We start from the raw sequence: 23,460 nt of genomic DNA, 5'->3' as shown, positions 1-23,460 counted from the left end.
ACCAGGCTCCTCTGTCCATGGGCTTTACAGGCAAGAATACTGGAGTGGCGGAGGAGACTTTAGCCTTTTGGGGGAGGGGAGCTGAGGATGATGGCACGGGGACTGAGGGAGAAGACCCTGGCTGAACCTGTCTCCCCCACCCCTTTGTCGCGTTTCTGCGCCAGCTTTTTGGGGGAGAGGGGCAGGGGGAGTGAGGAGTTCGTTATTTAGTTGCCTGTTTCCAGATAGACAACAAGGTGTGAAACACTGAACCAGGGACTAGCAGTTATTAAGAATCAAAATAGGAATTTGCAAGCTGATTAAAGAGAATAAAATTCAAAAAAGGGGAGGTCTCATTAAAAATTCAAATGGTGCAGCCAGGTGAGTGTACAACTGGTGCTGCTGCTGCTAAGTTGCTTCAGTCGTGTCCGACTCTGTGCGACCCCATAGACAGCAGCCCACTAGGCTCCCCTATCCCTGGGATTCTCCAGGCAAGAACACTGGAGTGGGTTGCCATTTCCTTCTCCAATGCATGAAAGTGAAAAGTGAAAGTGAAGTCACTCAGTCGTGCCCGACTCTTAGCGACCCCATGGACTGCAGCCTACCAGGCTCCTCCATCCGTGTCAACAACTAAAGGGTAGGTAAAATTAGAATTGGCTGTTGGAGTCTCAGAACTTCTGGTCCTGGGTGACCCTGCAAGTAAACTGGTCGGAGGTGATTTCTGTGTTCTCACAACGCAGGAAACAGACAATAAAGATTGAGGTGATGGTGGCAAGAAAAAGAGCCCATCATTTGCGCTGGAAGAGAAAGTTGGACACGTAAATCAAGGCCAGATTGGAGAAGGCTGAAGGGCCTGGGATTGACTGGATAGAGTAGGAAAACCTTGTGCTTTGGGGCCAGTCTAGACTAAGTCTAAATCTCCTTTATGCCTCTTAGAAGGTGTAATTAGGAGCCTCTGTTCACCTCTGTGAGGCATTAATTATGAGGATTATACAGGGTATTATGAGACAATGTTCTTGGCCCTAATACATTTAATATCGATATAACCCTTTCTTTCAACTATTTCAGATGTTGCCATGATCTCTAGGCTTCTTCAAGGCATCTCTAAGGTTATTTAAATAACCATGTGTCTATGCTCTTCTTGCTTAAATCCAGTCAGCTCTGTTGCCTCCAGACACTAAGGAGTCCATGCTATACTGCTATGTTTTATAGCATCTAAATTATTTGAAAATGTTTAATTTCTACCATAAGCTTCTAGTATGATCAACTTTCTGAGCAACTATCCCATCAGATTAGTCCATCTGATGCCAATCACACATAACATGGGTTTATTTGACCCTCACCAATGGCTTTGGCTGAAAATTCATCTTCATGAACAGGAGCAGCAGTTCAGTTTCTCAAATAGCCCTCACACCTGTGGGCCTGCAGCCCACATTCAGAAGCTCTGAGACTGCAACTTAGGGAGGTCAGGCTGTGATTTACCATAGGTGATATGAAGAATACGAATGAGTTTCAAAGTGACATATAGACTGGATCCCCACTCTGTCCTTTCATTACTAAAAAGAGCCCTGGATTGCTCACTGTTGCTGTTGGGGAAAGGTACCAAAAAGAAGTAGCTAAGATCTCCAGATACATGCCCAACACACCCCAACCAATATGTGTTTCCATGACACAGAAGCACAATTACACATCAGAGAATAAAACAAATGTCTCCAAAGTACTATGCTATCTATTATAAAATCTCAAGTATTCAACATTCACTCTTTTATCTAACCATACCAGAAGATGATGAAATTTGTAACTGAAATTCTAGGATGAAGATAGTAATTTCAGAAGAGAAACATGTCAGCTTAATGTATGAGGTGGAGTCTGTGTTCTCCGAACATTAACCCCACCACTTTATTATGATAGAACTAAGACATGGACCTAGGGAGTGGGAGAGAGCAAAAAGTTTCTACATTGAAGTTTAGAATGTAAATCTCAAAAGAATTACTCCTGCATTTCTTCATACTTCTGCTAGCACTTAGAACAGGATGGAACACACAAAATAAATTCCATGAGTAGGTACTGGTTTCAAATGGTTTTTCTTCACAAAGCCCTCTTACCTAATTACCAAACTGGTCCCCAAAAGCTGACCATCCAAAGCCATCTGACTTTAACATTGATAACTTTATGGTGTTAGTTACACAGTGGGGTTTTTTCTGCTAATGAATCTCCTATGGCATCTGTTTTTAAAAATGAAAATCTATTACATTATTAGAAATACTCTCAGGGTACAGAATCTGTATAGAAGTGAAATGGAGTTAAGGTCTGGGAGCTTCCGACATTTCACTGGCAAGCAGAAGCACTAAGACTGGACCCAGTTTAAAAAAAAAAACAGAACACATTTACATCCAATACCCCAACCCAAAGCCTCTTTAACTTCCCTTTTGCTATATTTGCGTTCAGTCATGGCGGACTCTTTGTGACCCTATGGACTCTAGCTGACCAGGCTCCTCTGTCTGTGGGGATTCTCCAGGCAATAAATGTTTGCTATGTTTAGTTATTCTAAAAAGTGAAAAGAGGGTATTCTGGGTAGGAATGCACCATATTCTACCACACCTTCAACATGGTTTGATTTAGTGCCTAGGTAGATAAGAAGAAGGGGAGCTAGTGAGTAATTGTTACACAATTTGGAAAAACAAAAGCACTGAAAGGAGTATAATTTTCCTGCCAAATAATCCAATCCTTTCATCATGAACTGTTACTATTCCATGGATGCAGATATCAGCAAAAATATTTAATATTCAAAATTACTTATTGTAAATAATTTTTGTAACCAAATCAACAAAGGACCATCACTATAGGTCAGATGCCAGGATTTTGCCATAGCTACATTATACAAAAATTTTCAGTGTGATAGTATGCTATAAAGAGATTTGGTTGGTTTGGTCATTAAATATGTTACTCATATTTGTTAATGAGTAACTAGATCAACTCATTGTTTGGCTTCTCCTATGGCACACATGCCACCTTCCTCCACCATCAATATTTCCTTATGAAATGTTGTAATACTCGACCATTGCTAAAGGCTATAAACACCATCTTCTACCACACCTGCAACATGGAAAAACCACCAAGGTGCCACTTCTCCAAGTGACCTTTCCCAATAACTTGTAGCAGCATCCCAAAGCTAGTTGGAACCATACTAAGTTATGGTGCAACAGAGGCACCTAGATGTATCATCAGAAGAGCTGGGCTCTTCATGACCTGGCTCCACCACTTCTCTGAAGGATTTTAAGTGACCCCCTATTCTCCCACCATCCCACCCCCATACCCCCATCTACCTGAACCAAGGTTTCCTCTTCTATTAAGAGTGAACTTGAAGTCCTACTTCATGGAAGTGTTATGAGAATCACATGCACATAGTAGGTGCTTAATAAACTGATGTTAAAAGTAGATTCTGAAATATAGATCTGAGTTGTTGACATAGGAAAATTTCTTTGAAGAAACAAAATATACCAACTATTCCTTGTATCCTTTTGTCTTTATTTCCTCATATTCAAAATGAGAATAACATAAACAATGTACGGTGATAAAAATTAAATGAGGTAATAGTGTGTGTGTGCTGCTCAGTTGTGTCTGACTCTTTGTGACTCTACAGATTGAAGCCCACCAGGCTACTCTGGCCATGGGATTCTCCAGACAAAAATAATAGAGTGATTTGCCATGCCCTCCTCCAGGGGATCTTCCCAACCCAGGGAATCAAACCTGTGTCTCTCTTTAGTCTCCTGCATTGGCAAGCAGATTCTTTACCACTAGTGTCGCCTGGGAAGCCCCAAAATAGCAATAGTAAGGTATCCATATTAGAATGCTGTTATTTGTCTATGAGGAGGGGATTAGCTAGAGAGAGTAGTTATCACAACTTCTACTAACGGGTCCTTCTAATCAGACACTCATTTCTCTCTGGCTCTCTCTACTCTCTTCTAAGGCCCTAATCTTCATAAAACAGAAAACAGTAGACAAGGGCTTATAAGTTAGATTTGTTAGAGTAAAAGACAGTTTTTTCTTATTAAAAATCGCTGAAAGCTCCCTCTAGAAGGCATCGCATAGTATGCCGTTTAACTCTAGAAAAGATCCTGTCAGACAGGTATCACTATTCCCCTTTTTAAAGGTTGACGAAATCAAGACTCAGAAAGAGCAAGTAACCTGTCCAAGGTCACAGGGCCACTCTTAGTGAAACAAGCTGCACTGCCTCGGACTAGCCTGGAGGAGGAATTTCTTTGATCCACGAATTCCCGGATTCCTGTATTTACTACCCCATTTCCCCACTCCCCAAAAGTTCATTCTCAGTGCCCTCGGGACTCCCTCTTCTTCTAACAGTTCCATAATTCTGGAGCTCAGAACTCAGACTCAGGAGCAGAGAGACGGCCCCCTGGACAAAACGGGGCCCTACTTCTTCCCCTGGGTCGCTTTTCTTGACCGGCAGTTTCTCCCCTTCTCCCTTCTGCAATCTGGAACTCGCCTGTAGGTGGCGCCCTGATTCGCTCGGGGAACTTGGAGGGCGAGGACACCGGTCACCAGCGGCCTCCCCTCAAGGCCATTTAAAATAGTCCCTTGGCTGGCGCCCGGCACAGGAACCCTGGTAATGTGGACATGCCCTCCGCCCCAGCCCGGTCTCTTCCTCTCCGTCGCCTCGCCCCTCCCCTCCCGTCCCCTCCCCCCTCCGGCCGGTGCGGTGCGGGAGCTGTTTGCGCTTCCTCCGAGGTCTGGCTAGGGAGCGGATCTCCAAGCGCTCTAGGCCGAGCCTGGCGCTCCGAGGTGGTGCTTCGACCCCAGAGCCTGCGCCGGCCCTCCCCCTTCCCCCCTCCCTCACCCCCGGTGCTGCAGCTGTAGCGGGGGTGGAGGGATCGGGGGAAGAGTGTGACCCGTGAATGCTGGGCGGGGCGGGGCAGCTTTAAAAACTTCTGAAAGGCCACGTTCAAAGCCTCCAGGGACCGAACTTGGGCCGGAAGGCGGTTTCCACGGAGGGGGCCTAAAAGGGGGCGGAGGGTGCACCTGCAGGGCCGGGAGCGCGCTGCCTGGGAAGAGGGTCTGGGTACCCGGGAACCCTGAAGCCCGGGCCCGGCACTCGGCACCTGGCCCCAGCCTCCTCCGCTCCAAGCCCTCGCCCCCTCTGGGAGCCAGCGGCCCCTCCCGGGACCTTGCTTTCATCCTCCCCGCGGGATGGCAGTGGGGCGGGGTGGGAGCCTTTTTGGGCCGCGTGTTCCCTGCGGGGTCTTCCTTCCCTCCGGCCCCTCCTTAAGAACCAGAGGTTTCGCAGCAAAGTTGAATTCCCGGATTTTAATTCCAATCCACCCGGGTGGGAGACGGCTGAGGAAGTGGGCATCGCGATGGAGGAAACGTTCCCATTTTACTTCCTACCCCCATAAAAATCACTGGGGAGGGTGAGAAGGAGGAGAAAACGAGAGGAGGGGGCCCACGCTGGGGGTGGGGAGGTGGGTAGAGGGTGGCCAGGGTCGCATAGTGGCGAATCGGATAGTGGTCCGGGCGGGCGGCGTCTGTGCGCCTCGGCTGTGCCATCTGGGGGCACATTGGGAGGGGCAGACGCTGGCCAGGGTCGCTCTTGAACAGACAGCTGACGCGGTCCCTCACGGGGCAGAGGGGGAAGGACTAAAGGGATTTTCACTAGTATGAGGATCTCCAGGCCCAAAGTCCTTCCTATAGAGGCTCTTGAATTAATTAGGTAAATGATTTCCTTCATTGGTAGTTTCTGAAGAAGACATTTTCTCGTATCTTCTGAAATTGAGCGCTTTAGCCAGGTAGCAAATACAGGGAGGGTCCCCTTAAGACGGTGTCCACTCCTGTGGTCTCTCGGGGTGTGAATTGATGGGTGGGTTAGTGGGAGCACTTGGGGATACGTAGACATGGAATCGAACAAAGCTCGTGAGTTAGTTAAGGAAGAAAAAGAGCTACTGAAAATAGAGTCGCTTGAAAACACATAAAGTTTATTATTTTGCTTGGAGTCCTTTTCCTTGATCTGAGAAAGTAAAATAAGTGAGAATTCGGTTTTTTCTTTTTCCAATTAGCATTTATTACATTTTCTCAAAGGCCTTGAAAGAATTATTTTAGTAAATTTCAAGAACAGTAGTGCTGGCATTACAGAGATGAGGCGAACCGATCGCTAGGCTCCAGGAGAGTTTAGCTGCAACACTAACTCTTCAAATTTAGCGTCAACTTTATGTATTTAAAAAAAAGGGGGGGGGGCAGCGTTTTTATTAACTCATAACTTTAGGAGGTAGGGAACACTAAGAAGGAAAGAGACCTAAGGAAAAATAAAGCAATGGGGACAAAAAGAGACGAGATTGATTATAACAGTCTGATCTTCAGTGAGTCCCAAGTCAGCATTCTAATACAGTGCACATTTCTGGTAGCCTTGACTTTACCCGCAATATTGGTGGGCCCGGTCTCTAAGCGCTTCCTAAGAAAGAACAAGCTTAAGCAAAACGTGTTCTCTTTTGTGAAGGTCTAGCACTTACTTAATGAAGTTGCTCCAACAGAAAAAGGAGTCCTCTTGCTCTCGGGTGACCTGAGCAGATTTCACTGCTGTAAAATCGGCAGGTGTGCGCAGCATCCGCAGTGCAAGAGCCCGGACCTGGTGAGCCAGAGTACAGATGACTGGAGTACCTTGCCCTGGCATCTTAGCAGACAAGAACTGGCACGTTGAAACTGTCCATGTGATGGACAAAGAGATGGAGTTTCTTACAGACGTGCCCACTTTGCAGTCCAACATTCTCCTGTATACAGGGTGAAAGCAACATTTTTATCCCTTAGGACTAAAATGTAACCTTTAAAAGGAGTTGAAAGCATGGTCAGGGCTCACAGGTTAAGTACAACTTATCTGGTAAAGAGCAAGAAACTTTGTAAAAGTTGGAATTGCCAAAGAGATAGTTTAAGATGCTACAAATAGCCTGGTCACCACAAGAGAAACAGAAATACTTGGGGGTGCATTTGTGTTTGTGAAGGGGGCAGGTAATTGAGATTTGGTTTTGCTATTGTTTGAATAATTTGAGGTTTACGGAAAGCAGACCTTATTCTCATGAAGCTGGAAGGCTATACTTTCTGGGCAAAATACTCTTGGTGATTTCACCCTCAGAGTTGTGGGGTCTAAGACCTTTGCAAGCACCCTTGACCAGAGAAATCACACATCTAGCAAACTGCAACTTTTCTCTTGAGTTGATTATACAAAATGCACAAACCTTGATTGTTAAATAATTTAGGTGGTGTTTTCTCTCAGAAAGAAAACTCCAGGGAGAATTTGTGGAGATAAGGGCTACATTAGAGCCCATTCCTTACCAGTGGGGCAGGGGGTCAGACAACATTCTGGCACAAACACACATCTTTGCCTGAACCGGCACCCACATTCCCACCCTGGGTGCACACACTGCCAGTTGAAGAACAAGTTTATCCACCCCAAGTGGATAAGGAGTAAGGCTTGATGCAGAGTTCAAACACAAGTCCACAAAACACTAAAGGGCGCAGAGGTGGGGGGGGTGGGGGTGGGGAGGGGTGCTTAACTCTGAGTGTTAAGAAGGGTTACCTCCAAGCAGCCAGGGACTTCCAGCAAGCAGTGAAAAAGAGCCCCAGAGGTCTGCAACCTGTCAGCTCCAGGGGTAGTCCCGCCAGCCCCACAATCTCGGTGCTGTGGTTCAAAAGTTGGAAACTGCGGTTTTTAATTGAGTCAGGGTCCTGCCTCCCCGTTTCCTCTTCAGCGGCCCCGCTCGGTAAGCGGATTTGCTTTTCCATGCATCGCTGGCAAGTCGCTTTTAGGAAACCTAGCTTCTGCGAAATGTTTTAAACATGGTAATATATTGCAGCCTTATGAAATCCCCCTCCATAAGTGCGTGAAAGAGGCTCTGTTTTCCTGAAGGATTTGGGGACTTTACTATCTGAGCAAAGGCTGGCTCAGAATCCTGGGAAGGCTTGGATTCACTTCACATCCACTCACGTGAAGGCAGCGTATTTTGTTTTTGGTTTTGTTGTTTGGTTTGGTTCTTAACGCCTAGAAGATTTTAAACTCACATAATACTCCCTCGAAAAGAGGTGGGGGGAACATTGAACGTGTTTCCTTCTCTCCAAGATACCCTAGAAGGTATTTGTCTGAGAGAAGTGGTGCTGAGCTGGTGGAATCACCAATTAATATGGAGAACTAGGCCGTCTGGGCCAAGTTCCCCAGGCATGGAGACGCGGAGGGGAGGGGATAAAAGTCTCTCACAAGTCGCCACTAGGAAAGAGGGTGGCAGAGCAGAGCCCCTTCAAAAGTTCAGCTGTGCTGGGCGTCTGATCTTCCTTCCAAGACCGCTCGCCAGGGAGCCCCGCGGGTTTCAGCTTCCACTCAAAAGTAAGGGTTGGTTCTGCGGCGTCTCCCCCCTCCTATTCCTAGGGACCTGCCAGGCCGGTGACCGAGACCCGAGCGGCGCGGGGTCAGCCCCGAGGCCAGAGGGCGGCGCCGGCCGCTGCGCGCCTCGGTCAGCAGCCTGGCGGTCGTGACCTTGTTGTTCAGCTCCTGCGACTCCCGCTCCGTCCCTCCGCCCGCCCTCGCCCCCGCCCCCTTCCAGGACCTGGAGCGGGGGATCCTCGACCTGTCTTTCCGGTCGGTGAGGACGGAGGGTAGAGCTGAAGGGATTTACTCTCAAATTCCCCCAATACCTCTGCAACAGGGGAAGTCCGCGGGCCACTGGGGACCGTGAGCAGTGAGGTCCTCGCGGGGACTCCGTGGAGGTCTCGGAAAACTGCGAGGCCAGGCGCCGGCGGCTTGTGTTGCCAAGTTGCTGCGGAGGCGCGGAGGAATGAAATTCGCCAAGGTTCCCCCCTTTGCCTCCGGAAAAATTTTAAAGCATAAGTCCCTATATACTTTATATATATACAGGGACCTTGGGTTTCCTTTCGGCACCTTACAGCGCCTCTTTAGAGGGAGTGTGTCCATGATGGAGAGAGTGGGAGTCCCCACGGGCGAAAAGGAGGAAGGCAAACAGGTGTTATGAAAGGCAGCACACCCTCTTCTATTGATTTATTTATTTAGGAGATTGTGTTAATCAGATTGACAAAGTGGAGTCGAGCACGCACTAAGTAGCGCTCGGAACACAACTTTTCTTCCTGCGCTTTCAGCAAGACGTCGTCTGGCTAACGAACTGAACCCGGCGCATGCAGCCCTCTCAACTTGGAGTTGGACTTCACCCTCGGCGCCGCAGGTCTGCCAGCCCTGGATGGGGCGGTCTCTTCCCGGCTCCTGGTAGGGGCTTCGGATGCCACGGGAAGAAAGAAGTGGGACCTTACTTTCCAACATGCAGTGACCGACGCCTGCCAGCTTCCACCTTGTTCTGGAAACACCTAATCTCCACTTCCTCTATAAAGCTTAACTACAGCTCGCCTCCAATCCCAAAATGCAACACTATCGGGATTGCTCCCTTAAGCATTCCTTGCCTGTGACCCTTCCTAAAGCCTGGTTCAAGTCTGCACTCTAGGGGGTCATTAGGAGAGGAGGAAAAAGTCAGAATGTTGCTTTTCCCCTTTAAACTAATAATGACACGAAGGGAGCAGGCCAGAGATTTGCAATTGTTTTGACCCCATAATTCAATGACAGAGACTAGGCCTGAGGTAACAAATTGTGTAGGAAAGAAAGTATCACAACAGAACAGGCAGGAACTGATTCCTTGCAAACTTCTACCCAAAGAAAATATTGGCTTCCTACCACCTGGACAGTCAGGACACTCATTAATAAGGATGCACTCAACATACAGACCCGATATTACATATTTGCATTGACCTGGTCAAGTGGAGGATTCTCCAACTTTACCACTATTGAATGTATGGGAATGGAGTTTGGTAGAGAATGTTTTGGTTTATTCTTAATAAAGACTGCTGTGCTCCCTGCTTTAAGCTGACATCATAAAAGCCTGATAAAGTGCTTAGAGGCCTTAGTTGAAATTCAGAAGCAGTTCAAAGATCCCTCTATTATATCTGCCCTTGCTTTCCCTGTATTTACACTGGAGTAATAATAACCTCTAACATTTATTGAGCTGTTGGTTACATGTGCCATGCTCTGTTCCCAGCACTTTAATATGATAACTCATTTATCCTGACAACAGCCCTATGAATTAGTTGCTATTATAATCCCCATTTTATAATGTGGGAAACTGAGGCGCAACTAAACTAAGCAATTTGGCTATGATTACTCAGCTGGTGCATGTGAAAATTAGTTAGTGGTCTGGCACTAGCACCCACACTCCTGACCACTCATGACACAGACAAGAGGAATGTCAAAGAGTGGTCTCTGCCTATGACCCTGCTTGGCGTTGTTTTCCGAAAAAATAGACGAGTAATTAATCTCCTTAATTCAGTCAATCTTGACAGCCAATATGGCGCAGAAGAACTCTTAGACCTACTAAAAACTTATTTTCTCTGAATTATCGAAGTAATTTAATGCATTTTACAAACAGATTATAAACAAGAATGTTGAAAATTGTTCCAATCCCAAAATTATATTGGCTGATCCTTGAAAATAGTCTCTACCCCAAAAAATATAATTACAAGACTACAATGTCATTCTCAAAGAGCATTCATTATATACTATCTATACTTCAGAACTGGGACAAGAGCAGCTCTAAATATAGACACAATCTTTATTGTTAAGAACTCAGGCATACTGGACTCATCACTTCCATCACCACCAGTTTAAACAGATGCCACCTGAAGAATGTGACCTCTTTTTCTCTCTACATTAAAACTTCTTCCCCGTACCCCATCATTATTCCCTCCTAGCTAAAATCATGTTAGTGCAGAATAAAAAGATCTTAGAAAGCATATAATTTACCCTCTGTGATTTTACAGATGAGAAAAGAGGGCCATAGCAAAAGAGACCTGCTCAAGTTCACAGACTAGGACTCCACTCTCAGTTCAATCCTTCTCCCAACCCGAATTCATCCTGAGAGTTCATAAAGGTATTTTCACTGACAGCATACTTAAAAAAAAAAAAAATGTTTTAACAACTCTTTTTTACCCACGATATATAAAGAAGGGGCTGTCTTACGCCTTTCTTCCTTTCAGATGTGTTCCTGGAATGTCTTCACCAGATGTTTACCCAAGAAATTACAGTCGCAGAGTCTTCAACATGTGCGTGCATTTTGAAAGCAGCATTTAAGATCTGAACTCAATTTATGATTTTCTTTCCCTTATTAAAAAAATAAAAGGGTGGGGGCATGTTAGTTTTGTCTGCAAGTGAGTCTTTACCGAGTCTGCGTTAACGTCACTCACTTTCACTCTGCGACGTGCTAGTCTCACAGTCTAGTTTTGTTCAGACTTTATTTTGCTCCAAGCTCCCTTACAAGCCACTTGTCCACGCTGCAAAAGGTGGGGGTAGTGGTTGGGGTGAGGGGCTCTTTGGCTCTTTTTTCCCCCGGTTCCTATATGTGATGCAATCTGGAATCATTTCACTTGGCCCTCCGCGCGCGCAGAGACGCGCGCGCACACACACGCACACACGTGTACCATGCATGTGTGGGCCCCTATAGAACGGTGTAGACGCGCGTTTGTGATTTAAAGTGGCAGGACCGAGAGCCGGACTGAAGTCTTGAATTATTTTGCGTGATCAATCAGCCCGATCGTCTGCACACTGTACTGGCATTATTCACCCGAGTGCTCGGCGGTTACGGCGGACGTGCACTGCGGCAAAAACGTCCTCGGAGCCGCTAATTTTGTGGCCACTGCGGCGGCCGCGGCGGCGGCGGCAGCGACGGCTTGGGGGCGCGAGCACAGATTGATTTTTCAAGATCACGTCTCCTTCAGTGCGGGTCGCCAAATCGAATCGAGTTGAAGCCTCACTGGATGCATGCGGATTAGGTTTTGTACCTGAGATTGTTAAAATTCATTTTTTAAAAAATTCCTTTAGAAAGATGAGCAGAGCCGTTAGTGCAGGAAAGGAGATATACCTTTTCTGTTTTATTTTCCTTTTACGTTTAGGGGGGAAAAATGAAAATGGCTACCACCGCTTCTTGAGCATAGGGGAGGCCAGACCTTTGCAGACTGGGAAATGATGCTCGAAATCCTCTTTCTTCCTTCCATCCCTCCCTCCCTCGCCCTCATTCTCTGCTCTGAGACAGCCTAAGGAGAAAAATGGTCATATGCACTTGCGCGGGTCATTTGTCCTCACTCTCACTCTTTTCTAACGACAAGTAGTTACCTTTTTTGTTTTTTCTTTTGACAAACTGATCCTTTTTATCTGGTTTCAAATTTTTAATAAAACGTGTCAGGAACATGTTTGATTTGTCTTCTGCTTAGACACCCAGCCTTGCAATGGTTGCACAGCGGCAGGGTGGGGGTGGGGGCAATCTCCGACCGGATCTGTAGAGCTCACCTGGGCTGCAAACACAGCCCAGTGGTCACCCAGACTTTTGCGGAGGGGGAAGGCGGGTGGGAAGGCTAATTAATAAACTAGTTACCAGATGTGTATTGATGCCTGCGAGTTTTTGAAAAGCACATCCAGAATTCACGTGCTCGTGATTGTATTGCTCTTCCGAGCATATGGATCACCCCAGACCAATCATTTACATTTAAAATGTGGGGTTCGAAAGACTGGAGAGACGGTTTGGCGTCCCACTTTGTTTGCAGGATAAAACCTGAGTATCTCTCCAGAGGGTGGGAAACCTTTTCCATTCCTGAAGGTGGCATGGACCTATTTATCCCGGATTTTTACTTCTCCCCGAAGCAGCAAAGCAGGTCGTATTTGCCAGATTGGGAAAATAATTGCGGTGTCTATATGTAATGACACAATGTTGCATAATAATAACTTAAGCAACCGTGCTTTTGTTTACGGTGATGTAACTTTCCCAGTTTGTTTGCAGCTTTAAAGGGTTTAAGTGCAGAGCAGAATGCCTGTGAGCAGCTGCCCTGAAGAAAGTGAGCGTGATTCAGCCCTCCGGTTTGGGATATGCAGTTCCCATCTTTAGCTGCAATCCCAACTTGTAGGTCCCGGGAGCAGGGTGGAAGGCAGAGGCAAAGCAGAAGACTTGGCTTTACCTGATAAAGTCTGCCTGAATTGTCCACGACTTGGAAGAATACTCCTGTTCAAAGCAAATTAAAAAGTCAGAGGCAGCAGCAGTGCTGAGAAAATCCAGTTCAGTTAAATGGGAGCATATAACATAGTTGAAATACAGCTTTTTAATGAGCGTGTCTCAAGTAGTAAAAATGAGTGCAAATGAATTCAAAACCAACCACCCCATTTGCTCCAACATTTCAAACATACTGAGTCTGTCATGTGTTCCGGCTGCTGTTTCACAGCCCATGATGTGTAGACAGTGCACAGTTTCTATGTTATAATGACTTGGAGATAAATGAGTGTTTTAATTCAGTCGTTAGAGACAAATGAAAGTAGGTTATACATCTAGGTCCACAGAAAGGCGGCCTAGCAACCCAGAGGAAGCCCACACTCTCCCAGACAGCAACACCTCCACTGTCCTTTTTTCTTAAAGACCCGGACTGCAGGGCCTCTGAGTTGGGCATGAGTCTGATTTATAACTATAAAAGTGATAGACCAAAATGTATTGGTTCACACATGGACATGGATGTATGAAAACTAACAAATAAGTCTTTGTTAGCCATTAGGCAGGGCTGTAAACTTGCGAAATGCATCCCTAAAGTTTATCTTAATTAATACTTTTTGTGATTAATACTCTTCTGTACAACCTTGATTCGCCATTTACAGAGACCCTATTCAGGCAGGAAAGTTAGTTTTAAAACTTTTGTGGTATCAAAGTTGTTTTTGTTTTTTTTTTAAGGGGAAAAATCACAAATCAAGCTCTCTTATATGTTATAGGAAAAATTAGTAAAATTCTTAATGTGTTGCTGTTTTAGAATTAAAGTCAACAGGCATATCCTTTGATGAAAATAATATCTGAACATTATTTGCATTAATTATGGTGTTTTCTTAATTGATCATGTTTTTATTTTCAAAGTAACTATTTCTGATAGTGAAAAACTTCAGATTTTCTCATAATGGGACTGTGGGATTGCTCTATCAGTGAAGTGCTTTTAAACTTTCAATTTAGATTGTTATGTTAAACTTTCATATCATGAACTGTGAGAACATTAAGTTTTTTTTAGTTGTCTGTTTTTGTTTTTGATGTCAAAGTTAATTCTAACTATTTTATCTATAGTTTATGGAAATCTATTACTATTGCACCTAGCATATTCATTAAGACACTTAGTAAGTAATGCTATATAATACATTTTTTTAGAGAAGTTAAAGCAAAGGACATGAGCAAATTGAGACAACTGGAATGATCAAGTAACAATATCACAGCAATACAGACACTTGTAAAATTATGTATTTGAGTCATTATTCACATTCAAATTTACAAAAGAAAAATGAGGAGAATGAGTTTTTATAAGCCTTTCCAATTAACACTTAGCTGGGGAATAAACAGGTGTCTGTGTCACTGTTATCCACTGAGAAAAACTCTTTTCCTGGTCACACTACACCCTCCCCCCAAAGTCAAGTAGTATTTTAACAAGTACTGATACTGACCTTGCAATGAGTCTTTCAACTATCTGTAATATAAAATTCAACTGTATTCTCAAACTTGGACTTTGAGAAACTAAACTGAACACGAATTGTTATGTTTTAATACACTTTGAAGCAAGTGTCATGCATATTATGTTTTCAGGACTTACTCAAATACTATGGTTCTACATAAGAATGTACGGTTTACTGCAATCTGATATTCAAATAGAGACTTTGAAAAGTTAGTCCTACTAACATAAGGATCAGGTTTGGAAGGAGAGCAGTGAGGTAGGATGTGCCTTGCTATTTGGTACAATGTCATGTGTCATATGTTTTGAATGACCTGGAGAAGGTATTCTGCTCTGGCCTTCTGGCAAATAAAGTAACCCAGCCTTCCCAAGAGTCACTTGCCTCTTTGAAGACCAGATCATCACTTACTTGTCCTGAGTCCGTAGAACGTAACGGAGTGCCAGGCTACCGCAGCATCCAGTAAATGTTTCCCAGGCTTGAATTTATTTGATAGTTCTTAATTTTTGACAGTAAGTGTAAATTTAGGGAGTGGATAGGCTTAGTAGAAATACTTTGGCAGAAAATCAATTGGGAAAATTTTGTTTCTATCTGTTATCTCGTGACAAATTAAAATATATTTGATTTATTGTTAACTTTATAGCTCTTGGGCGGGCTAGCAAACTAATAGGAAAAATGTTAAAACCAGAAACACTTACCATTCTTTGGCTTCTTTCTTGAAGCACTTCTTTTTTCAATATACCAAAAGCATACCATGTACCATACAAACTTTAATTTCCCGGCTCTTGGCCTGGCCCTGCTTGCTACAAGCTGGCCATTTCAAGCATCCTCGCCAGACTAAAGCACTCTTTATAATTGGTTCTCCTTGCTCTCATTTTGGTTTTCTTTAACACAAAGTAAAACTTATGCCAAACTGCCAAAATTTATTGAAGGCAAATGCCATTCTTTCTGGCATTACTTTACTAAACAAGGCATGAGTGATTGAATGAATCTTAATACCTGCAGTAAACCAAGGCATTATTCTTGCATATTAAAACTCAGAGTATTTTTCCAAACAATTTGTTTTGCATTTGTGTGATCTAAAATAGAACTAAGATCTAAGAACTCCTTTTCTTCACCCATTAAAAATAATGGCCTTCAGGGATCATTTGTTGTCTTCATAGATATACAATCTGCTGATGCAGCATAACACATAACTTTCAGAGTGAAGAAAATGAGGTATATAAAAAAAGGAAAACAGCATCACTGTGTATTTTTATGATTTTACAATACTACATTATTTATATAAAGAATATTATATAAAGCCAGAAGTAGACTATTTGCATCCCAATTAAGGAAAAACTCCACTTAATTATATATGAGTTTTCTAAAGTTTTCTCATGAAATATAAGAGTGATATTAATATGGTGATATTTAATTTTTTTAACATTGTAGATAAAAGGATAATAATTCTGATCAGAACATCTTTAAAAATTTCTTTAATGTCATAGTCCTATCATATTAATTGGCAAGCTAATGACCTGAAGACACTACATGATGAGTAGTTTTCATGGTTCAGGGGAAATGGTGGACAAATACTTTTCAGTGTAAGGAGAAGTTCAGTACAGTATTGTTTACCAAGATGAAATAAGTTTGATCTAAATGTCTTTTGTTCCAAGTTAGGTTCTGGGACATCTTGACTCCTTTCCCCACCATTGAAGAAAAACACAGCAAAGCAGAGAAAGAATAGGCAACTTGTTTTGAACACCTACAGTCCATTCTCCACATTGTGGTTGGTTAGTGTGATTTTTTAAAACAAAGACTAATCTTGTTACTACCTTAAGCTCTTCAATAGCTCCCCATTAATGTTAGGATAAAGTGCAAAATCTTAAAAGTTGGTCACTCAGCCTAGAGTGTTCTGACCCATATTTACCCCTTCAGCCTTCTCTTGGTACCTGCCTTTCCACTAGTTCACAGTCCGTTTTATTTCTTTTTTCAACTATTACCCCAGCCTTCCTTCTCCCCATTCCCATTCCCCTTGGATAAGTCCTGTTTATCTTTAAGAGAGAGAGAGAGAGAAAAAAAAAACAACAACAAAAAACTGCTCTGACATTCAAAAAGCATTTCCAAAATAAATGAAGAATGGAATGGATGAACTCATATGCCAAACAGAATATGCAGAATTAGAGACTTTTAGAATTTCAAAGGACCTTAGATATCAACTAATTTAAAAACATCTTTTTCAAATGGGCGAACTGAGAGTGGTCCTGAAAATTCAAGAGACTTTAAAGATTACATAGCTAATAGGAGAAGTGAGAATAGAATCCAAGATTCGTGATGCTCATGAAAGCAACTCTGTAAATGAACTATCATTAAATAATTTGTTCAATTTTCCCCCAAAGACAAACTAAAATTCCCATTTCCTCCTCAAAAAATTAAAAATAGAATTACTACATGATTCAACAATTCTAAGTATATACCCAAAAGCATGGAAAGCAGGGACTCAAACAGAAATTTATACACCATGTTTTTAGCAGCATTATTCACAAAAACCAAAAGGTGGAAACAATCCAAGTTTCCATCCATGGATGAATAGATAAACAAAATATGGTACATACTTATAGTGGAATAGTATTCAGCCTGAAACAGGAAGGAAAATCTTATACATGCAGGACCATGCATGAATTTTGAAGACATAATGCTAAGTGAGAGAAGCCACTCACAAAAGTGTGAAAACTGAATCATTATTCTTAGATAAGACTCCTAATGTAGTCAAGTTCATAGAGGCAGAAAGTAAAACAGTGCTTGTTAGGGACTGTGGGCAGAAGGGAACAGGGAGTTACTATTCAATGGATACAGAGTTTCAGTTTGGAATGATGAAAAAATCCTAGAGATGGATAATGATAAAGGTTGCACAACAGTGTGAATATACTTAATGTACTGAACTGTACATTATAAAACGGATAAAACGGTAAATGTTATGTATTTTACCACAATTAATTTTTTTAAAAGATTGCCATTTTCCTAACGGGCCTACCAGTACAGTGTCAGATTGTACCCTGTCTCCCTTTCCTTGATACACAGGCATTTTTTTTTTTTTCCTGTGATGTTTATGGTTAACTCATAATCCTGATTCTTAGCCTATTAACTGCACTTTGAAGCAAGTCATTACTTATTACTGCTAGTATATCCAACACAATAACAACAACCCCAACTCTATACATTTCTTTGCTGGAGGAACTCCAGCTGATCCCAGTTTTTTTTTTTTTTTTTTTTCACTTTACACTATTATATTAGTTTTGCCATACATCAACATAAACCCACCACAGGTGTACACATTTTAAGTCACTTTATAAAAGAGAAAGAAAGGTCAAGGAGGCTGGAGAGCTCTGAAGGGATAGAGGATGGATGGGAAAGTGTGAACTCAGTATCCATGCCAACTGGGTTGTCCAGTTCCTATTTCCTTCCTATCCATACTATCTTGTGGGGAACGGGATGTTATCTTAAGAGTGAGTGTAAAAACCCCTAAGGTCAGGACTTCCCTGGTGGTCCACTGCAGGGGATGTGGGTTTGATTCCTGGTCTGGGTACTAAGATCCTACAAACTGTGAGTTTAAAAAAGAAGAAGAAGAAAAGAAAAACCCCAGGCTAAAGGGGCCAACCTCAATTGGTTTCTCCTTTGTTGCTGATGTTCTGGACCTATAGACACTGATGTCAGACCAGGTACATCCTAATTTAGCAGTATCCAGAGCACTAGTTCCACCAGCCCAGGGCACTCTAGCTATAATTGAGGAGTTTTAGAAGAAGCACGCTCCCTCTGTCCTTATGCTGTCTGGAGTCTCACCCAGGGATTGAGTCTATGATTCTGTGTCTCATAGAGAAGCTTGTCCTCTTTACAATACTGGTTTGTGTACATGTATTACAGTGGTGGTGATGCTGGTGGTAAGAGCTTATGTGTTAAAATCTTGCAGACCTCAGAATGTCTGTGTTGATTTTGAATAACTTTTCTTGAATTTGCATTTTATAGTGATATGAATATTACATATTTCATACATTTTTACCTTTTCTTTTTTAAATTGACGATAAGGAAACTCAAAGTCGAAATTGCAACTCAACCCTAGATAAGTACGTAGAGTCTCACTGTATGTATCCTGGATACTAACTTCGGCCTTGACTTTACCTTATTTCTATGTTAATAGTTTTTTTTTTTTTTTTTAATGTTAATAGTTTCTTTCTCTCTCTCTCTCTCTTCCCATATATATATATGGGCTTCCTGGAGACTTAGATGGTAAAGAAACTGCCTACAATGCAGGATACCTGGGTTCGACCCCTGAGTGGGGAAGATCCTCTGGAGAAGGAAATGACAACCCACTCCAGTATTCTTGCGTGGAAGAATTCCATGGACAGAAGAGCCTGGTGGGCTACAGTCCATGGGGTCACAAAGAGTCAGACATGACTGAATGACTTTCACTCACTTTGGAGATATATATATATGACTATATGTGTGTGTGTCTACATATAGTTATACAGACAGAGATAAAGAGAGATACACACATACACATCCCTACTCAAAAACATTTCTGAATAGAGTCAGGATAAATACAACCAACTACATATCCATGTTCTTTATTCTGTGCTGTATGATAAACAACTGTTGGTGGTACAGGCCTTCACAGAACAGAAACCTAAATTTTTGTACAGTTTCACACTCATGATTTCATTGAATCCTCACAAAACTTCAATATGTAAGCAGGGCTGATGATACTTAAACATTTTTCAGAGAAGGAAGCCAGAGGGAGAGGTTGAACTGTCTAAGGCCACAGTGAGCAGAGACTAGAAAACCAGATCCATTCACAGCTCTTCACACGAATTTGCAGTTCTAAACAGCTGCTCTCACCCCACCCTCGTTTATTTTTCCTGAAAATTATCACTGAACTGTCTGAACACGTTTAGGTAAATCTTTTAGGTACCCGCCTGGATTTTATAGTCGTCCATTCGATTTAGATAATTAACTGTTTTCTTTCTCCTATCAGATTCAAAAGCAGTATTTCTTCACTTTCCCAGGCCTCTTTTCAACTTTGATATCAGAGATAGTTATTCACTCCTTTCCCATTCCTGCAAAATATCCTTTGCATGATGTAATGAAACTGGCACTGAACTGGGGATTAATTCTTTACCAGCTGTAAGACCATGAGCTTCACTCGGCTAGTTTCAGTTTTATCATCTGTAAAACGTGGTGGCTGGAGACTTCTGAGTTCCCCTTCCCCTTTCCTTCTGTGAATTGGGTACTTTGCTACCTTCACTCTAGTTATGACACAGATTTCCTCTCTCTGGTTAGCCCAGCAGCTCAGTTGTGCGACACCATCTTTGGTATTGAGGAATTTCTGCAGTTTATCACGGTGTGTATCTATGCTGCTCAATTGCAGGTGTGCCCAACTGCTCAGTCATGTCCAACTCTTTTGCAACCCCATAGGCTGTAGCCCGCCAGGCTCCTCTGTCCATAGGATTTCCTAGGCAAGAATACTGGAGTGGGTTGCCATTTTCCCCCTCCAGGGGATCTTCCCAACCCAGGGATTGAACTTGTGTCTCCTGCCTTGGCAGGGAGACTCTGTACCACTGAGCCACCTGGGAATAAGAAGGATGGGTCTAGGGTGGAGGAAACGAAGAGCTGTTATTCAGTGGGTGTTAAGTTTCAGCTATGCAAGATGAATAAGTCCTAGAGATCTGTACAATACAGTGCATATAGTTAACAACACTGTACTGTGCCTTTCAAGATTTAAGAGGTTAGACCTCAAGATAAATGTTTATACCACAAACAAAAGTGGGGGGGCACAAGGAAACTCTGGGAGGTGTCGGATATATCTATTACCTTGATTGTGGTGATCGATCATGGGTGTTGGTATATGGCCAAGCTCATCCAACTATATACATTAAATACGTGCAGTTCTTTGTATATCAATTATATCTCAATAAAGCTTTTCTATTTTTTTAACAATGGATCCACGTGTTTGCCTTTGATTACGATTAGAGCCCACTAGTACTTAAAAAAAATTGAAGCCTGAACTTTTTCCTAAGTCAGAAATCATAGCTAGAGCTTTGGAGAGGAATGCTAAATGAATTGAACTGTTTTCAACCACTCACCGATGAATGACCTTGAGTAACCACTACAGTTTCCTGAGCCTTAGTTTCCTCAATTGTGTGGTTAGAATGACAATGGCTGACCTGCCTAGAAGGAAAGGTAAAGGTGAGAATGTGTGTGGAAGATCTGTGAAAAGCAAACTCAACGTCCTACTATTTTATTACTTAAAATTTCCATCCAGTGATAATGCCATGTCTTGCAACAGCCATACTCCTGACCTTGTGTTTTATCAGACTGAAAGGTTGGAATGCCCACCATTTGTTCATCTATTCATTCACATGTGAATTTGCCCAACATTCATTGAGGATCTACTATGGCACTTTGCTTATAGGAATCCAGGAAGGAATGAAGTCATCGCGCTTCCAAGGAGCTCATGGTCTAGCAGACAAATGGACAAATAAATAATTGATATACAAACTGATGGGTCTTCCCTGGTGGCTCAGACAGTAAACAATCTGCCTGCAATTTGGGAGACCTGGGTTCAATCCCTGGGTCTGGAAGATTCCCCAGAGAAGGGAATGGCTACCCACTCCAATACTGTTGCCTGGAGAATTCCATGGTTAGATGAATCTGGCGGGCTACAGTCCTTGGAGCGCAAAGAGTCAGATATGACTGAGTGACTAACACTTTCATACAAATTTATATACAATGTGAAGAGAGAGCTGTCCTAAAAATGAGTATAAGACACTAGAGATCATGCTGGAGGGACGGATGGATTCTGCCAGGGGAGTTAGGAAGTAGTATTTGGTTCTTGAAAAAATGAGTGGAACTCAATTTTTAAGGGATTTCTGGACAGAAAAAAATCACACAGACAAAGGAAGAGAGGAATGAACATGTATGCTATGTTCAGAAAATGATGAGAAGAGATGAGTTATTTAGTGTGTATGGGATGAGCAGGTCACAGAATTGAGGCAAGAGGAGAGTCTGGAAAAGGAGGCTGATAATAAAAGCAAATGTAATCTGTACCAAGTTGGGGGAAAACCATAACATCTTTATAGAGAAAATTATCCAAAGATCTCATGAGATTATTTTGTAATCTTGATTATTAGTTGTAGTAAATGCTAGGCTGCTATATCAGAGACCTCAGAACCAGAAGTTTAAATTCGATCTAGGCTGCAGGAGCAACTTCGATCCCTGAGATCACTTAGGGACCAAGGTCCTTCCATCTTGCCACTCTCTTGTCTCTGAGGGTGCAGACCTGCTCTTTGTCATTGAAGTCTGGTCTCTGACATGGCCTCATGGAAGCCCTTACAGAGGCCAAAAATTTACAACAAATTTCTTTTAAGCAAGTAACATGGAACTTGCACTCAGCTATCCTGCTTCCATCCTATTGAGAAGAACTTAATCATGTGTCATGCCTATCGGAAATGGAGGCTGGAAAATATAGACTCTAATTGTTCATCTATGTATCCAAAAGTAGAGAACAGATTTAGGTGGGGACAGTAGACTGCCACAACTTGCTTATTTGGAAGCCTCTTCAAATTCTAGATTTAAATTTGCTTCTAGTATTTATATTGCCGTGTTATGTATTATCCTTTATATTGCCATGTTAGACCTCTAAATGCCAGTGTTCATTACTTACCCTAAAAAGTTCTTTGGATGATCTAGGATTTACCCAAGCAAATCAAGAAAATGTGAAGTATACCTTTGTGTTCAACATTCAATTTAGTACAGACATTTAAAGTTATTATTAGAAAAATATAGTGATTCTGAATTATGTTTCTATTCTGTAAGGCTCTGATGTTCTAGTCTCCATATCAATGCCCTGCAAGAGGATTAGGTTTTTATTTGGGTCAACAAAGCAAAATTCCTGGAAGAGCATACTATTTTCGAGGCATAAAGCCAGCCTATGTGGAAACGTGAGGCTCTCAAATGGGTTGACAACTCAAAACCACCCTATTTAATGTACAGCTGTTTTTCAATGGGGCTGAAGTTACTAGAACACAAATTCAGGGAGTGGAAAGAGCTAATAGAGAGTAAACAGTCAATCTATGTGAGCTACTGTTATGGTTGCTGTTATTATTTTTAAATTATTTAATATTGTAGGTTTAAGGATATAGAAGTAGCAATTTGTGGGGTGAGGAAGGTAAGAAGAGCTTCTTTCATTAACAGATATTAAACGTCATGTAGATATTTGGACTTTGGGAAGAATGTGGAAACACTGCACTCTTATGTTGTCCCTATTGATCAAAGTCCCTGAAATGAATGTGAATGATGTGTCTCTCCCTTGCTTCCACACCTCTCTCCTACTCTCTCCTCTTCCCTCCTTTGTTCTCTTGCTCATTCATTTCTTCTGTGCTATAGTTCAAGACTTCATCTTCTCTCGCCTTGTCCTAACTGGTCTCTTTGCCTCCACTGCTACCGTGATCTTTCTAACTTGCACATCTTATCTTGACTATCTTTTGGTTAAATACCTTTGAGGCCTCTCCAGTCCCTCAAGCAAAACTCATAAGGGTCTCTACCGTCTTGCCTCAGTCTGCTTTACCAACTACATCTCTAGTTACTAGCTAGTGCAATGAGCCACAATCGAACCCCACCCGATTCTCTGGCCCATTGCATACGCTGATATCACCGTGCTTTCCTAGACAAGAGTACTCTGCCCCTCAATTGTTCACCTGACAAATGCATACTTTTAGCCTAACACTAATGTCACTTTTTTTTTTCTTTTTATCTGTACACCCAAGGAAGATCAATCATCTGTATTCCTGCTGCCCTTTATGTATATCTAAGTTCGAGATAGCACTTACTATGTTGTTATTTACCTTTATGTCTTGTCTCTGCCATTGGACTGAAAGCTTCTT

At 42.6% G+C, this 23,460-nt stretch overlaps 1 protein-coding gene and 1 long non-coding RNA gene across 3 annotated transcripts in view; one reads left to right on the top strand and one right to left on the bottom strand.

Annotated features, from left to right (window-relative positions):
• The first annotated feature begins 4,505 nt into the window (after nt 1-4,505).
• The window catches only part of NFIA (nuclear factor I A), a 427,392-nt gene continuing 408,437 nt past the window's right edge, over nt 4,506-23,460 (top strand). Inside the window, exon 1 of one of the 2 annotated variants that reach the window (XM_059884867.1) lies at nt 4,506-4,603. The gene's annotated coding sequence lies outside the window, so the exon portion shown is untranslated. Of the gene's footprint in view, nt 4,604-8,250; nt 8,360-23,460 lie in introns of those variants that run through there. The other variant, NM_001038209.2, reaches the window with a different exon arrangement.
• LOC104971723 (uncharacterized) lies at nt 5,865-11,647 on the bottom strand. The gene is made up of 3 exons (XR_805662.4): nt 11,048-11,647; nt 7,559-9,257; nt 5,865-6,755 (listed from the first exon to the last, which is right to left on the bottom strand). It is a non-coding gene; the product is annotated as an uncharacterized lncRNA (long non-coding RNA).

The sequence above is a fragment of the Bos taurus genome, chromosome 3 (assembly GCF_002263795.3).
Source record: "Bos taurus isolate L1 Dominette 01449 registration number 42190680 breed Hereford chromosome 3, ARS-UCD2.0, whole genome shotgun sequence".
Taxonomy (NCBI): Eukaryota; Metazoa; Chordata; class Mammalia; order Artiodactyla; family Bovidae; genus Bos; species Bos taurus.
The sequence above is the reverse complement of the archived record's forward strand: the minus strand, read 5'-3'. Positions and strand labels throughout refer to the sequence as shown.